This window comes from Urocampus carinirostris, chromosome 2 (genome assembly GCF_059441175.1).
Source record: "Urocampus carinirostris isolate Australia breed hairy pipefish chromosome 2, RoL_Ucar_1.0, whole genome shotgun sequence".
Taxonomy (NCBI): Eukaryota; Metazoa; Chordata; class Actinopteri; order Syngnathiformes; family Syngnathidae; genus Urocampus; species Urocampus carinirostris.
Genome location: NC_142350.1, coordinates 53240072 through 53259218, shown reverse-complemented (window position 1 = coordinate 53259218; position 19147 = coordinate 53240072).

The window sequence follows — 19147 nt, the reverse complement described above, 5'->3', positions numbered from 1 at the left end:
CGCGCACTGCCTGCACATTCTCAGCGCACAAGAAAATCTATCCAGCGCAATGTTCCCTCTAAGTTGCGTGTGTGAGTTTTTAAAGTTTTTTGAGAACCGGCTTCTTCGGCTCGGCTCACTAAAAGAACCGGCTCTTTCGAGTCCTAAACGGCTCTTCGGGTTGTTTTTGCTTCTTTCATCCCTATATGACCAACTAGTATGTAAAATTATCCACAAAATGACTTAAAGGAAGGGGGAATAGAACAAAAAAGAAAAAAATACCAAAATGAAAAAGTAGTGTATAGCTGAGAAAAAAAGAAATAAAAGGAAGAGAAAAAAGAAGGAACAATTCAGAAAAAAAGCCAGAAAAAAAGAAAAGAAAGAAACAAAGGAAAAAAGTAGAGAACAAAAATAAAAAGTAACAGCTAAGGAAAAAAAAACACAATGAGATTTTTTTAAAAGGGATTTAAAAAATGAAAAAAACACAGGGAAAAAGAAGAAAAAGTTTGCGTTGCATTCAAATACTTTCCAATTATACCATGTAAATCTTGTTGCCAACATTGTACTTCCACAAAAAAAAAAGATTAAATACAGTTCTGTATCCTGCAAGTGACTAAATAAGCCCCCCAAAATGTTAGTAGTATGCAACAAAAGATACCTGAGAAAAACAGAAATGAAAATCTTGTGAAAGAATTGTTGTAAAAACAAATGACGTTTGTAGGCCATACAACCTTTGCAATAATACATTAGTCAATTCATTCAAAAGTGAAAGATTTTTTTGCATTGCCGGAAACTCAGCAAAATGTAATATGATGTCAAGTTTTGGACATGTTTGATAATGACTAACTTGCCACACTTGGGATTGCCGTTGCTCACTGTTGTTTCAAGCGTTGCTCACCGACGCTCAGACCTGTGGAACATTGCCAGCGAGTAATATATTATAAGCATCTCTGAGTGTATACTGTATTTAATTACTTTTCAAAAGACGTCAGATAAATTACAGTTGCACTTTGAAATGACCACTTTTTTTTTTTTCCTTCCTGTTTTTTTTTCCGTTTCACCCCTTCTGTTTGCACTCATCAGCGAGGTTTTGCAGGTGAGTGTGCAAGTGAGATGGAGACAGAGAGGGAAGCGACACGACCCGGTGTCTATTCATCAGTACGGGGCCTCGGCTCACGTCGGGCCCCAGCCGATAAGGCCGCCCGCTGTCACGGCAAATGGAAGTAATGGCCAGGGGAGCTCTTGCTTTCTTGTAGGATCGCGACTCGTCCTGGGCGCCGAGAAAGACGAGACCTGGAAACAGAACTGCGCTGTCAGGCCGCTGAGTGATAACGTCTTGAGTGAGGACCAAATATTGACTTGGGCCATCCTCTGCTTATCTGGGAAAGTTAGTCTCGGCATTGGAAAACAGCTAAAAATGCTTGCTGAGGGCAACGTAACAGGATATATTACAGGCTTTTGAGCTTTTACACACAAATGGTCACAAAACAACACTTCTGAGTACACAGAAATAATGTGGAAGGTTTTTTTGCATCCATGCTATCCTTAGCCAATTGCTCCCCATATCAATAATCACATCTATAAAGTTATAGCCTTTGTTGTGAGCTGTCTGCTCAGAACACAATGTGCAAGATGTTGAAATCAATGACAATAAAGACAATTCAATTCAAAATCCATGAAGCAGTGAACCAGCTGTAACCGAAGTGCGAAGTAAAGGAATTACCAGATTATACTGTAGACATATATGATGATGTTGCTGCCTGGTACCAATGACCGAGACGATCAATCCATCCATCCACTATCTGTACCGCTTATCCTCAGTAGGGTCGCGGGGGTGCTGGAGCCCATCCCAGCCATCTCCGGGCAGTGGGCAGGGGCCACGCTGAACTGGTTGCCAGTTGCAAGGCACACAGGGACAGACAACTCACTCGCTCATTCACACCTAGGGACAATTTGGACCGGCCAATTCACCTGAAAAGCATGGTTTTGGAATGTGGGAGGAAACCGGAGTGCCCGCAAGCACAGGGAGGACATACAAACTCCGCACAGGAAGTCCGGTAGCTGGATTTGAACCCATGACCTCAGAACTGTGCCGTACACGCGCTAACCACTGCGCCGCCGTGCTGCCTGGAGACAATCCAAGTTAGAGCAAGAATGGGCAGGAAGAGATCGGTCTCACAAAAAATGAGTTTGTTAATTTTAATTATTTTTTTTTTTTTTGGTACAAAATATTTTTTACGGTATACACAATCAAAAATGCTGTATACATTGACAGGTATGTTTTCGACCCAAAAATGGAAGAAAAACGCTATCCAAAAGGAAACGTGGAAAACATACCTGTTCTCTACAGAATTCAGAGATTCCCGCAGAAGACTTTGTAAACCTGGGGCAGGAAAGTCAGATAATACAATACATTCTTTTATTTATTTTCCAACCCCGACCCTCACAAAAAATAACTGAAATAATTGAAAAATAACAATCCTCTATTAAGTGAGTTCAAAGAGCCTTTGTACATTTTATTTCACAGCGCCTATGTCCTTTTATCATTCATCATCGGTGTTTTGCAATTCCCTGACAAACAGAATGGTAAACTATGTTATAGGTAGGGTGCAGAGTTAGATGTGTCCTTAAATTAAATATTGTATCCATTAAGTGAGTTCAAGGAGCCTTTATATATGGTATTATACCGTCCTTTTATCTTTTATTATCTGAGCATTAGGCTGGGTGAAAGGAGGCGGGAAGGATATGGGACAGAAGAGTGATTACACGCATGTGATCATGGTTTTCTTTTATTCCAGAATGAAAATGGTGAAAGTAAGAACAGGACCATTTCAAAAACAGTCCAAATGCCAACCCAAACCCCCAAAAAGATGAATACGTAAATGCAAATGAAATAGAAGCAGTTTGACAGGGGCTGCAATGATTTTAGCTAGAAGATGGCATCAGCAAGTAGAATATTTTGAATTTATGAGTACCACCTTTAAAAATAACTTCTTTGAAGTGTATTTTTATGGCCTATTTCTATGCAAATTAAAAAACATTTTCTCTGTTTTTCACAAAAATCAATCAGATATGTCAAACCAAAACGTCCTTGATTTTCAATGGTAATGATAACTAGAGTTTGAAATTCTGTTGATTTACTGATTGGGTCTTGCAATTCTACCCTTGTCACTAGCTAGCTGGTCTTAAATTTGTATGTAGCCAATGGCAAAGTTTTAAAAAAATGCTTTTACGAGTGAAGTATGTGCAGTTATGTTTATCATATGACACCTTGAATGCATATTTGCAGGAGTTTATTTTGACAATCAAATATTTGTCATTTAATTCAATAAAGTTTGCGTCTCTTTTCTGGTCACCAGCTAGTTTGTCTCCGACGTTTAGCTAGCAAATGCCATTTTTTGAAAAATAATTCGCTTTTGGGATACAGTATGTGAAACTATGTTTAAAATATAACTTCTTAGATGTGTACCTGTCTTTTGTTGGTCTATTTATATCCACATACATAAACTTTTCCATTTCTCGACGAAAATAAGGTAGACAAAACCCCTTTTTCCAAAAATGGCACCTAAATGCAAAATGCATTCAAGTTCAACCAATCATGTGCCAATTTCCGTATCACAAAGCAACACATAAGTAGCAGCTTGCAGTCATCGAAAGCCGAGATTCTGACACAATAGCAGCGGAAATGAGCAAAAATCATGTTTCGAAAACCTGCGCCAACTCTACAACGCCATGGACAAACACTCAAAGAGCGTAATGACAGCAGAGAAAAAGCATATAATTCCACGATGAGGCCAACAAAGGCGTCAAGCACAATGGCGGCTGCAAACAATGATGGCAGCCGAGACTCGCCAGCCATTTAAAATCCCTTGGCGAAAAGACAGCCAAGACTTGACTTGCCTATTGTTGGCGTTTTTTCTTAGCCAAGGCTACTCGTGAATGTGTGTCACCAGGTGACGCGTCTAAAGAGGACACTTTTGAAAGGCGTCGTAGAAGTTAAAAAAAACAAGCAGAGTAAAGGAAGCCTAGCCTAAAGAACACACTCTGAGTCGGAAACTTACGTTTTTGATAGCCCCTTCCATTAGAGGTACGTGCTTCCAGGATCGGCTCAAGGAAAAGCACTCTCTTCCTTTTTCAGGAAAGTCATTTTTTGTAAAACACAAGAAAGAAACTACACATCTAATTGGTTTATACAAACACAGGAAATTAATCTGATTAGTTTAGACAGGAATCACATATTTAAATGCAGTGTATAAAATGAGCAATAGGGATAGTGAAGCTTTGTAAACACAATGCGTCTGTAAATCCAGGTCAGGGAGGCCTGCTCTCGAGCAGACTTGGAATGTGGAAGTCATAGTGACCATCAAGTTGTAGATTTTTAATCAGAGGCACATCACTCGGTACCTGAGAACTTATTCTGACCTTGAAGGTGTTTGCAAAATTGTAAAACCACAGACTTATTGAGCACGATAGAAATATAGACGTATAAAGATACAAAAGAATAAAAGTATAGAATATAATATAAAAGGCACATTTTGATCATAATTTCCCTCACACCTTAATAATGTTGTCAGCTCCAGACTGGGCAGAGAGCATTCAATGGTTTTCTGGGCTTTGCAAATGACCCTCTGTAAGGTTTTCCAGTTCGCTGCCGTGCAGCGAGGATACCCCACCGCCATGCAGCACGCCACTATACTCTCCACTGTGGCTCTGTACAAGCAATATGAGCAAATGTCTACAGCGAGAGTGCTTTTGTATCTGTATTCAAAACCGACGAGGTCGAATTCCCTCGTTGGCGATCCTATCACTTCTAGATTGAATTGACTCCACGTTTATAAAGTATGCCATGTGGAGGAGGGGCCGGGAACTCTGAGCCAGACCACATCAATTCATTCTATTTCATGCGCCTCTGGAGAAAAAGAGAACAAAAAACAAATAAGTTCTCCATGCAACCAATTCTTCCAAAATATAACTTTAAAATCAATGTGAATTTTATGACAAAAAAGTTAAAGAAGTCGTGGGCAGGGTCCAGAAGGGCATTTAATAATATCGTCAACTCTGCTGCAGTAGCGGGAGCTGGCACTGTCCTCCAGACTGGGCAGAGATTTTCTGGGCTGCGTTGATAACCCTCGATGTGTATCTTCTATCTGATTCTGTGCGCCCAGCATACCAAACCATGATGCCATATGACAGAATGCTCTCCGTTGTAGCTCTGTAAAAGCAAATATGTAGCAGAAATATGAGCAAATGTCTAGAGCAGGGGTCATCAAATACAAATTTTGAAGGTCCACAATTGTTTGTTTTTTTTCAATCAAGCATGGGTCCATTTATTATGATGGTCAAGTGCAAGGCAAGTCAACAGAGGTAGACTTGGTACTCTTTGTCAAAATCCGGCATTTCTTATGCTATCACAAAGCTGTTTTGTCACATCATCAGCCAGTACTTCAGTGCGTCTTGAATCTGAGAGTGGGATTTGTTAGATTTTTGTTGTCATTTCCTCCTTTTCATTTCCTTCGAACATTGCTGCCATCACCTCAGTCATAAATTCATTGATAATTTCTCCATCAGAGAAAGGCTTCAATACCCACTACAATGCAATTTGTTTTTGTCAGATTCAGATTCAGATCTACTTTATTGTCATTCTAGTGTCTGTAAACAACGTGTATACAGAACGAAATGTCGATACATCTGTGATAGATGTGTGATAGATTCATCAATAACCTTGCTAGACTGTAGATATGATTCCTTCAACTTGTCAATTTCTAGCCTTCTCAGGTCTGAATTAGGCGGAAACCTATTTTCAAAAGACATGTGTTCTTTTCATTTTCACTTTTTATCATAGCAACCATCTTTAAACATAACATAAACATAAGCACATTGGTTTTGTACTTGCAGGTGGCAAAATGGACGCATATTTGTCCATCCATTCCTCATGAAAACAATGGTTTTCATTGTTCACTTTCCGTCTTTTAGTCATAGTTTTAGTCGTATTAGATCTTAAACTTGTTGCACGTAAACAGACAGATTGTTAAGTGCCGGGTACGACTCTTGTTCGTCGGTCCAGTCAAGCTAGCAGCGTTCACGCTCTCTCAGCCAATCAGCGCATTGTTGTCATAGAGATTGTACCATGTCACCCAGGCAACAGCCAATCAGAGCTATCGAAGTACAACTGTCTCTCTCGCACTCACAAAATACGTAGTGAGCGCAGAGCACGTACAGTGAATACAACAAACGTGGGAACATGGGAGATATTTGACCAAAAATGAAAAAGAATATGGCGATACAAAGGTAGCACATGGTGATAGATCGGCGACAAATCAATCTTATGTTTTTAAAAGAGCTTTTTTTTCATTTTGTTTTAAGAATTGCAATTCGCCCTGGGTCCACGACCGGACCATGGGCCACTAATTGAGAACCCCAGGTCTACAACAAGAGCACTCTTGCTTCTGTATTCAAAACCGACGGGGTTGAATCCCCTCGTTCACGATCGTATCACTTCCAGATTGAATTGGCTCCACGTTTATAAAGTATGCCCTGTGGAAGGAGTGCTCGGGAACCCTGAGCCAAATCACATCAAGTCATTTAGCATCCTGCGCTACTGGAGAAAAAACTGAAAAAAACAAACAAGTCTTCCATGCCACCAATTCCCTCAAAATATAACTGCGAAGCTAATGCGAATTTAATAACAAAAATGTAATCCCACCAGTGTAGTTCTGCAGACTGGAATGAATCGTTTCCCATCTGTCTGGAATTGTTTGGATTGATGAGCATAGCTGTAATAGACTCCGATGTTCATTTGTTTAGTGTTGCAGAGTGCTTATTGTGTTTGTGCAGCTCTCGGGCGAGCCGCCACAGTAATCCTTGCCGCCTGGCAGATGAGCATTCTGGGATCTGTTTGTGCGTCCATATGAACATTGTAGATTTAATGAAGTGCAGTGACCATCAGCGTGCACTTTCCGTCCTGCCGAAATTAATCGACGTCGTCTTCGCTCGGTCACTTTGCGGGAGTAGTTTGGAGCGTCGCTTTTCGTCTATTTGCCAAATGGGATTTTCTTGTAAGGGAATGGTTTTGAATTGACGCCACGAAGGTTTGCATTTTGATGGTTTGGAAAGGGGAGGGGCAACTGGGCAATTGCGCAATTGGAGTGCAGGATTCAGAAATTAATTGAACCATTGAATTTAATTCAGGGATGTCAAACTCAGTTTGGTTCTCGGGCCGGATCCAGACTTTCTGTTCTCAAGCGGGCCGGATCCGTAAATGAACATCAACTCCATATTTTTAGCTTTGCTTTTTTGTATTATACTTTACTCAAGTCAAGTCATGTTTATTTGAACAGCACCTTATCATAAGAAATTTCACAGGGCTTTACAGACTCCTATTACCCCACCCCCTGATCTAAAACTTACATGAGGGCAAGGAAAAACTTATCATTTGTTAACCGAAAAACTATAGCAACCAGATGGTAAAGGTGCTGTATCTGAGTCAGATCAGGAGGCTTCTCTTGCTACTGATAACCATGGAAACCAGTTCTTTATGTTTTATGAAGGGGGGCAAACTGCTACCCAAAAAATGGCCTGCAACCTCAGTGGAAGTTTAAATCTGGACTTAAGACGCACTAATATTCTGTAGCTTATGATTGATTATGACCTCACACTTCCTTTCCTGTCCTGGGTGCCTGGCTGGTGGCGAAGTGAGGGAGAAGGACACATTCGGATGAGTCAGTGGACCAGCACCTGGATCTGAAGCATGTCTTCATCTGCATCAACCGGCTGGCTAAGATGGGATGCTGCGTCTTGGACTTCTGGAACAATTATACATTTAAACAATTAAACTTGTATGCTTGTCAATGTTGTGCCTAAAAATCTTAACATAGATGGAATAGTAGGTCAAGCAGAGTAAGTAGGGTTTTTTTTTCTTTGTTTTTAGAGATGTGGCAACCGAGCCCTGTTGCATAATCAGAGTGGTTAACTTAGAAATAGATTGTACCACTGAATTAAATGTAACCTTGCGGTAGCAATGGGCATGGGCGACCTTTTAGATGTAAAAAACGTAAAAATTTGAATAAAGTAAGTGTTTTTAGAGAAGGGGAGCAGCAGAGCCCTATTGCACAACCACAGTGGTCAATTCATAAATGGATTGAAATAGACTGCTGTAAATATGAACTGATCTTAGCCACTATCATTGTCCATTTAACCGAATGGCTTCAAAAGGTATTTTACCCGTTATTCACCGATATGGACCTGCGTTGTATATGAAGCAAAAAATTCATACATAAAAGCTCCATAAAGTCATACCTGTCAACTTATTTGTGTTCCTAGTATCTATTGACCCTTTACACGTGAAATCGCGTTGCTTTCTCTGCTAAAATGAGAGCCATGGCGGACAGCAAGAAGCACTTGAGCAAACAGCATTTAAATAAGCAGTTGAGTTTAAACAAATACCAATAACCAAGACAGAAGAATATAACCACCACTTTTTACCATAATGATTAATTCCTGTGTGGTGCGCAAGCTTCTAAGTCCGTTTTGTAATTGTCTCCCTTTTAAAGACGGCAATTTTTGTTTGCAGTCAAACGGAGGGACTGGTGTTGTGCCAAGGGGATGAGATGTTCCCTTCTCCCACACGTTACTAAGACGACTTTATACACGTGTACTAGAATGACAATAAAGTAGATCTGAATCTGAATCTGACAAAAACAAATTGCATTGTAGTGGGTATTGAAGCCTTTCTCTGATGGAGAAATTATCAATGAATGTATGACTGAGGTGATGGCAGCAATGTTCGAAGGGAATGAAAAGGAGGAAATGACAACAAAAATCTAACAAATCCCACTCTCAGATTCAAGACGCACTGAAGTACTGGCTGATGATGTGACAAAACAGCTTTGTGATAGCATAAGAAATGCCGGGTCGACTGGCAGCCCTTGAGTTTTCCAGAGTTCGCAGCAAACAAGGTGTGTTTGATGAATTTCCAAGCAATTTTATGATAAGTGGGTAGGAGTCACATTAAAGACACTCAAAATAACAAGTTAGCTAGTGCTTACTAGCTTCATTAGTGTCTTCCCGGTGCCATTTTCTTCCTACTTATATGAGGTGCTTTTATTGTGATTAACCAGGATTCAAATGAACTCCCAAATTACCAACGGATAGAATAAGAGATGAATGTTCAGGAGAGAAAACGTCATTTTGCTAATATGAATATTTTCAACATGCTCAAAAGTGATTTTTATGAACGGTGCAAATGCTTCGTGCTTTACTGTTCTATTACATTACCCAAAAACACAGATATAAAGTCGTCTTAGTAACGTGTGGGAGAAGGGAACATCTCATCCCATAAAAATGAAGGAAAATTATGCATACCATCCACAAAGAACTGGTAAGCATCCAGACTTTTATGAGCTTTAAGATTAGCACCGGTGTATGGGGATACTCAAATTACAATATAGTGTCACAGGTAGTGTGGACTGAAGTCAGGCAGACTGGACGATTTGTTTGGATCTGTGAATATAACAGGAGGAAGAATGAATTGCTGGGTAGCGAAGCATTGCTAATGCTATCCCTGCCCTGATCGATCGGTCCGGAGTGCATTTCGTTTTACTTTTCTTCTGTGTTATTTTTGTTTTTAAACTTTGGAATAAATGTCCTCAACTGCATTGCTTCTCTCCAGCTCTATTTTTTAAAGTCCGAATACTCGGTCTGGTCCTGGAAAAGAACACGCGGCGAGACATTGGAATGTCCTTCACTTTCACTAATCATTGCCAATGGTGCTGAATAGTATAGCTGTTTTTGTTTTATCTTCTCTTTAGTGGTCATAATTGTATTTATGTCCATTTCATTTTATTATTTTTAACCATCGTGTAGGTATATTTGTCATTCCATGTTGTTGGGTGCGGAAAAAGTTGGGTGGGATTTTATTTCGTTTTTGTACACTGAACAGAACATGCAGATTTTTCTGTTTCAAATCATCTTCTGGATAGTGCTTAACAAATTATATGATTTCTTTAATTACAGAAAAACGATTATTATACAAAAAAAGCCTTGGCGTGTAAACAAATTCCCTACTCCCCCAAATGCACCATCGCTGACAGAAAACCCTTGAAACAAACGAGCCAACGTAATTAGGTTGTGCCTGTGCATATTTTAAGTTATCTATTGACACTCCTGTTAGGGGTTATCTATAAAACTAAATTCAATCGTGGTGAGACAACATACTCTGTATATTGCAAATGACACCAGCTTTGTTTTTGAAACTTCACGGCCTAGCGCTAATGCTAATAAATGAAGCAGCCTGTTCGAATACTAGGTAGCATCTACTTTGGGATTGACACAAATGCAGATATACCCACGAGTAGGATAACAGTGGAGTTATTTTTTTTTAATTTTAATTCAAATTTTCTTTTGTTGTCATTGTTAATGTGTAATGCGTGATGTTGAACATGATATGAGAACAGCACTGTCACTTAGAGTCTAAACCGTGCAACTGTCATTTTTTTCATTGGTAAATACGTTTAAGAATCATCACTGTCTTAGAAACTGCGATAAGTAGTCATTTTTTTTCTTCTTTACTCGATATTCAAGGAAATTTTGGGGGTCGTACCAAGATACATTTAAGCATAGTTGAAACCAGCAATACATTTTTGTTCAGTCGTTGGGTTTTATATTTATTGCCTGGGGCACTACTCTGACCAGGACCTTGTGAATAAATCAACCTTTCCTCGATGGATGTATGGGTTATATATGTTATTGTAATGTGATCATCCCTTGCTGATTATTAGTGTTAACTGCCTATATTATATGCACAGTTGAAATAACCCTCGGGGATACAAATAAAAAAACGAAAAGGACAAAGAATAATCCACATTGCCCAAAAATAATACACAGCATGGAAGTGGCATATCTGTTTATATCTGTAATGCAGCACTGTATAATGAAGTAGTTGAGGAAGCCAAATGTGATAGCCGCCTTTTTTGTAGCCCTCTCTTGTCAAGTTTCCGCCTGCAAAATCGATAAGAAACATTACACATTAATAGCTTTTAGACTTGAGGAAAATAACAGCGCTCGTTAATTCGAGCTGACATGTCGCTGAGGCGTGTCGTTCGTTTTCATTTACTGATTACCTCCAGCAAGAAATCTTGCGTGTCGCACAAAGCGAGGAAAAACTCAGCGAAACGTCCGAATGAGAGCACTGGAATTCATCCAAATGGCTGACTTAGTTTTCAATTCCAGAAACTGGTCCTAGAGAGATTTATGACGCCTAACTGATGTTGGATACCGATACCCAAATCGAGAGTGAGTTAGTGAGTTAGAAAATCACAACTTAACTTAGCAAAGGTAGCTATGTATCTTCGTATTTCTTTATAATCATCAGTGGTTATCTTGTTTTTGCTTCACCCTTTAGTGTTACCTGTGGTGTTCAGTAGGGGTCAGTACTTGGCCCCCTTCTTTTCAGCATTTACGTGCTTCCATCAGGTGATATTATTCGCAAGTAAAATATAAGTTCCCATTGCTACGCAGATGACACTCAACTATATCGTCCGATGGAAGAATCTGCCACACTAAACTGGAAATTTGGAGGCCTGCCTCACTACCTCACTGAGATAAAAGAATGGATGTATGTATGTATAACCCATACATCCTCAACTTCTTGCGCCGTAATGCTGAAGTCAAGTCAAGTCAAGTCAAATTTATTTATATAGCCCTTAATCACAAAAATGTCTCAAAGGACTGCACAGGATTACAGTTACAAAATTACACAATTACCTGATCTTAAACTAGCAAACCAGCATGCGGGCAAGGAAAAACTCAAAAACCTCAGTGTGAGGAGAAAAGAGAAACCTTGAGAAAGGACCTCACATGTGGTAATCCCCCTTCCAGGATTGAACAGGGTGAATTACAATTAGCATAACTGTACACAGGGGCAGCACGGCAGCGCAGTGGTTAGCGCTTGTGCGGCACAGTTCATGTCATGGGAACCTGTCGTGGGTTCAAATCCAGCTCCAGACTTCCTGTGCGGAGTTTGTATGTTCTCCCCGTGCTTGCGTGGGTTTCCTCCGGGCACTCCGGTTTCCTCCCACATTCCAAAAACATGCATTTCAGGTGAATTGGCCGGTCCAAATTGTCCCTAGGTGTGAATGAGCGAATGAGTTGTCTGTCCCCGTGTGCCCTGCGATTGGCTGGCAACCAGTTCAGGGTGTCCCCTGCCCACTGCCTGGAGATGGCTGGGATGGGCTCCAGCCACCCGCGACCCTAATGAGGATTAGCGGTACGGCTAATGAGATGAGATGAGATAACTGTACACAGAATAGTAAACACTAGGTAAGATGTTGAAAATGTCCGGAAAGAGCATGACATCAACGACGACGCCAGCTGGTAAATGCAGGGGTTGACATGCTGCAGGTCAGACCCCGGTCCGCTGACCCATCCCAAATCATCCTTCTCCTTCGTATGAAAAGACTGAAATGCTAGTTATTGGTCCATCTAAATGCCGTGACCTGTTCTCAAAATTGTTTCTGAATATTGACAAATGTAATATCACTCAGAGTGACTGAGTCAAATATTTAGGTGTCATAAAAGACCCTGATCTGTCCTTTGAAACACATGTTAAGAATATTACTAGAACAGCTTTTTTTCCATCTTCGCAACATTGCTAAAATTCGCCCTATGCTGTCTCAGTCAGATGTGGAGATTATAATTCATTCGTTTGGTACCTCCCGTCTCGATTACTGTAATGCACTACTCTCCGGTCTCCCGAAGTCCAAAATTAAGAGCCTTCAGATAGTACAAAATGCTGCAGCGAGGCTTTTAACCAAGACAAGAACGTTTGATCACATTACCCCGATTTTAGCTAACATGCATTGGCTCCCTGTTAGCTTAAAATGTGATTTTAAGGTTTTGTTGGTATTATATAAAATCATGCATGGACTTGCTCCCTCATATCTTTCAGATTTAACTTCCCCCTATGTTCCGGTCCGGAGCCTTCGTTTTGAAAATACTGGTCTACTAGTGATCCTAAGAGCCAAGAAGAGATCCGCAGGTTCGAGAGCGTTCTCCATTCGGCCCGGTGCTGTGGAATGCTCTTTGAGGGGGATGGTGTCATAATGGTCTGTAGTTTGCAATAGTCTTTGATCTGTACAGCCCTTTGAGACTCTTTGTGATTAAGGCCTATACAAATAAACATGACTTGACTTGGCTTCGCTTCAAGCCTTGGGATCCATCGCGAGTGAATACAGTACAAAAAATCCAGTACTGTATTGCCTATACACAGAGTCTTAAAGAAAAGCATACACAATTCTGACCTTGATGTGGGTAGCCAATATCAGACCACCATTTTGTATGACTTTGTCTCATAACAGACAGGCATCTAGGAGAGGTAAGGGGAGGACACAGAATTATTGATTGACTGATATGGGTTTTTCAGGGCTAATACCAATTATTATTCTTAGCAAGAGGAGGCCGATCACCAATATTAGGAGACGATATTGTTTTTTTAAGTTTTTGGCAATGCGGAATATTTTTTTGTTGATTCTGGCCAAAAGCATTTTGTTTCTTGCTGTTAAGTCAAAACGTTGTAAGGTAGGGCTACACGATTAACCAAAATTTAATCGATATTTTGATGTGACGTAGTGTAATAGGGAAACCACAAAGTGCACAGAAAAGCTGACCAACAGTGGGTGTTGCCTGGATTTGTATCGCATCCGGGAATTGACAGAGGCGGCATCATAAGGGAAAGCTAACAGCTAGGCTCTTGAACCACCACTTCTGAACGTGGATAGTCACAAATGTCAGATCTCTTACCCATGAAACGGATGACTTAAAGCTACCACTCGTGGAAAACCGCTACATTTGTTACTCTTGTAATTCAATCATCACAAAGACCTTACAGAAGTTGTGGTTGTCCAAGTGGGGTTTTTACGGGTTATTGTTCTATCTTCGTTATTCATTATCCATTATCCGTTATCGGTCAGTTCATAATACGCTACAAAGCCTAGGAGCCGGGACACTTACTCTCAGCCAAAAGGCCAAGCTAAGGTCCTAGCCCTAAAGCCTTGCAGTTTGCCAGCCGCTCCCTAAATAGCTTTCTTACTCTAAAGGAGTAGCACTTTGACTTCGTTGTAATTGCACGGCAGCGCAGTAGTTAGCACATGGGTTCACCAAAAAGAGCCGGCTCTTTTGGCTCCCAAATGGTTCTTCAAGTTGTTTTTGTTTAATCTATTTATTACCATTTATTTTCATTTACTTATAGATCATAGAGCCGTTTTGTTCTAAAACAACTCGAGTCGGTTGCGACTCAGCCCTCATTGCATTTTCTTTCGGCGCATAAGTAAATACTGTATTCGTAATTTCTATTCAACTATATGGTGGTCCTTGTTTTGAAGTCTGATGTGATCCCAAAACATGTGATGCAAAACAACTCAGAGGAGAGCAAATAAAAAACAGTTTCAGGTGTGCAACGACATGCCGTTGGTGTTCTGCAGCCAAAGTAATACACCGCTTTTGACCGTCAGGAACGATAACGGCGTTGTAACGTCGTAAAAAGTAATTACTTACATTACACCGTGACTGAAAAAATGGTCATCATTGCATCCTCAGTCAGTTCATGCATGATGCGCATGTAAGTACATGTATTTCTCAGCTAAGCTTGTATAAAATATTTTTCATTCATCTTTCTTGTGGTGTAGGTTGGTGTTTGGACTCTACTAGAAGCATTCCAGCATTTCTGACTTTCACCATTTTCAAAAACAAAAAAGACTGTGGGAACGAGCATGACATCACTTCCCAGCACGCCTCACTTTCCTTACTCCTCGAACCTATTGTATTCTGCCCCGAACAGCTCTGATAAAAGTAAAATAAAAGCAAATAGGCACAGTGGAAAATAAGGCATGATGGCTCTGTGAACTCAGTTGCGCATTGTTTGAAAATACTTATTGGAGAAAATATTTAAATTTCAAAAAGACAAGTATCAGCATCTTAATCTGTATCTGGTATGGGTACTCCCCCATCCCTCTGAAATTTGACTTGTCAAAAAGTTTGGGCAATGATGAATTGTCACCAGCTGCATTCGAAAATACTCCCCCTCGCATTTACACACAAGGACGTATGATGTCGCTTTCACCTCTTCGCTACCAATATCCCAAATGCACCCTTTAATCTCAGCATGAAGAAATATGGGGTTTGAGGAAGCGATACCCCTCATTATCCGCTTTGAGAACGCTGCTGAGCAAGCAGGCAAGGTTGCCGCCACGACAGGACGGTAGGTCGCCGGTGCGGCGGGGCGATAGATGTGCGCTCCTTGCGCCTCACAGTCCGACCTTGTCAAAGTCAAGTGCTGAGTGGCTCACTGCAAGAGCTGTCTAGAAAACACGTGAATCTTAGCGCTAATTGCTGAAACATGGCTGCCAAATCAACCTTGTAACTTTTTGTTTAGGGCTTGCCAAGATTGCAGAGAAAAAATATTGTTAGAAATGTTAGCGTCTAAAGAATGCTAACAAAGTTGCTGACTATTTGGGATTATATGTTTAATACATAGACAGACGCTGCCCTACTTACTGTACGAACGAGATGTTCCGGATGATCGTTGATAATTTGAATTTGTTCGTAAGTTGCTTCAGTGCCATATTTTGTATGTTTAAGGTTTATATAAGTATGTTTAAGGCTTGTATTGGTAAACTGTATTGTTTTGTGGTAAAAAATAAACATTTCATAAAATAATATGCTCTGTTAAGATAAATAAAGTTAAGTATAACTTACTTTTGGAAGATAAGCTTCAAGAACGATCAAACCATTTTCTCAACCGCATCAAGCTTTCTTATTCCACTTTCAAAAGAAACCGCTTGTCTCTTCTTTACACTTTACACCAACCATATTGAATGGATGCACGAGATATTAAACAATAAAAATGTCAAAGTACTTAGGGCACTGGGGATAGTATAGAATTAGACAGTATAGAATGTTTGCACACGAACTAGGAAGAAGAAGCTGATTTTTTTTTTTACTTCCAGGTGGATGCAGGGTGACTTCTCACAGCACCATACGCCGGTAGCAGCGGAAAGAAGCACTGCAATACTGTCCTCTACTCTGAAAAAGGTGCACAATATGCAAAATCTTACAAAATCTGACTAAATCTAACAACATCCCGAAAAAAATGTTATCTACCGTTTTACGTAAGTCGAATGGTCGTAAGTAGGGGAGCGTCTGTACACTACCGTTCAAACGCTTGGGTTGCTTAGAAATTCATTATTTTTTCTTCTAAGGAAAATCCCTGAATTCTTCTCAAAGAAGAAATGAAACTCATTACAAATTGTTGGAACTCAGAGATCTGGCCAGTTGCCAGGACAAAGCATCAACCAATTATGGACAAAGCATCAACCCAGAATGGAACGGAAATCAGCAGAGAAAAAAAGTAATGACCAACAACCCCAAGGTATCACTTCAAACCTCACCACTAACCACCAAGCGCTTAAAACTGTCACCAAATTTAGTTATCTTGGAACTGACATTTAAGAAGAGGTGTCAGAACGAGAAATCATGGCCAGGATAGCTCAAACCACTGCCGCTTATGCCACACCTACACCCACCGAGAGGGACAAGAACATAGAAGTGAAATTAAAGATCAGACTCATGCAAGCGCTTCCTCTACACTTGCAAGACATGGACTCCCACAGCAAAACTAGAAAAGAAAAACAGGGCCATAGAGATGTGAGGCCAAAAAGAAAAGGTCACCAAGAGGCACATTGGATCCTACAAAGAACTGTTGTTAGCTGCACAAACGACACTTCAGTGGTGTGGTCATGTCACAGGATCATCAGGACTGGCCAAAATCATTCTCCGGGGCACAGTCCAAGGAGGCAGAAAAGGAAGACTGAAAAAGAACTGGGCTGACAACATTAGGGAATGGATTGGTGTCAACTTTTCATGACTCAAAATCGAGCCTAGAACCTTAAACACTGGACAATGCTGTCTCTCATTGGTGCCCAGGGGACCCAGGCGCTTGAGGGATCCGTGAACTGTGAATCAGAAATAGACCCCGTACATTAACAACAATTAACAATTTTAGCTAGAGATTTCCATTTTAATGCAATATCGCCATAAGTGTAAATGGGCCATTTTCCATAAAGCAACACTCCAGTGTTCTAAAAGAACATTGTGTTTGCTACTTGTGTTAGAAGGCTAATGGATGATTGAGCAATGATTTGAGTACAGAAGAAAACCGTTACACTGGTTAGAGAAGCTATAGAACTGACCTTTTTGGGGCTAGTTCAGTATTGGAGCATCACTTTTGTGGGTGCGATTCAACTTTCAGAATGTAGTGTAAAACTCGGCAGTCTACTTTAGTTTGAAGACTTTTTGTATTTCACCAAGTAAAATTATCCAGATCTATAGAAAAAATAGCTGGATTTTTGATAAAATATTTATTTTTGAAATAACTACTCTGCGGTCTTATAAATGCTTGATAACCTGTTAAATATAATTTAACTTTGTGTTAAATAACATTCAGAATACTCAACTTGATTCTAAGTATCTGCTGATACCATTCTGTCTATTCATCAAAACAGTTCTGAAACAGTAAGAATTAAAAGAAATATAATTTTATGCACACGTTAATTAGATTTGTGCTTGCTAAAAAGGTGACATATATATCATGAACGCGTGACTTATTTTATGATCATAAAACAGAGCTTGTTAAATGCCACAAATGGGGCTAAAGCTTGCCTTTCATGAAATAATTAGCACTCAATAAACAATGATTTCAAGTTACGTACATCACAGCTGCTAACTACAATCATGATCGTGGTGTCAGTTCTTAAATCTTGTCATTGCCTTGCCCATTTTTTTCTTTGCTCTGATTATTTTGAATGAAGGGGTTAACTTCCAATTTGAGACTTTGTCAGGACCAGAACGGAGACAGGACCCACTTGCATTACGTTTCTCTCAGTTTTATTGGAAGAAAGGAAAGGGTTGCACCCACGATCCGGTAATCGCTGGTTGCGGGAAGCAGGTCGCACTGAATGCGTAACTGGGACTTCTGAGGCGAGAAACGGGTCAGTAGCTGGGACAGGAGAGCAAAAAACGTTGTCGGGATCAGAAACGAGTAAGAGGAGGAGAGTAGACGTGGTCAGGATAAAAAAAAACGGATCGAAGCCTGGGAACAGACAGGAACAAAAACAGGTGTGAGTCAGGGTCAAAAAAAGTTTGCCTAGAGTAAACTGAGCTTTGCAGATGGACTGACAACAGGTGACAGAAAGGAGTGGGTTTAGATAGTGACAGGGAGCCAATCAGAGTCCGAAAAGAGCGCCACGTGGGCAGGCACAGGTGCATCACATCGGTAATCATGACAGACCTAGTACATCTGTTCCAGCTGCACAATTGGGTCCGAGCATGGGCAAGTCAAGTTAAGTCATTTATTTATATAGCCCTTAATCCCAAAAATGTCTCAAAGGACTGCACAGGATTACAATTACTAAATTACACAATTACCTGATCCAAACCAGCATGCGAGCAAGGAACAACTCAAAAACCTCAGTGCGAGAAAAAAATAAAAAATAAAAAAATAAAAAGAAAGAAACCCTGAGAAAGGACCTCAAATAAGCCTTACCGTTGTTCCAATCGTTCATATGTCACCAAATCGTCAGCTATCCTTGGATGTTACATTCTCAACAATAATCAATGTGGTTTCAGTGTGCCATCTATTGGGTAAAGAAGGATAAACTATTACTTTTTTAACATTACATTTTAACTGATTTGTCAGTGGGCTGGATTAAAAAGCCCAACGGGCCGTGGTTTGCATGGTCCTGGTTTAGGTATGATCTAGCGCCAAGTACAATTTCTCCTTGATATTTTTGTTCTTGTCTTATCAACATTTTAAATTCGCATTTTTTCTTTTCCTATGCCCTCTCAAATTATATAAAAATGCTGTGCCGTGCTCTGGCTCAGCTACCCCATAAACCTCCCTGACGGATGGCATGCCGAATAATTGCCGTTGTGAGTCACGTACAAGAGAAACAAGGTGGGTGGTTGAATTTAGGGCACAAGATTTAGAAAGAAAAAAAAGAGGTTTATTTTAATTTTGGTAGTGTCTCAGGACACATTTGGCCTTTTAATCCACATGTTTTGCAGAGAACTGCAATGAGGTTCACCTCTTAGTTGACGTGTTAAAGAAATCCCAAGCGAT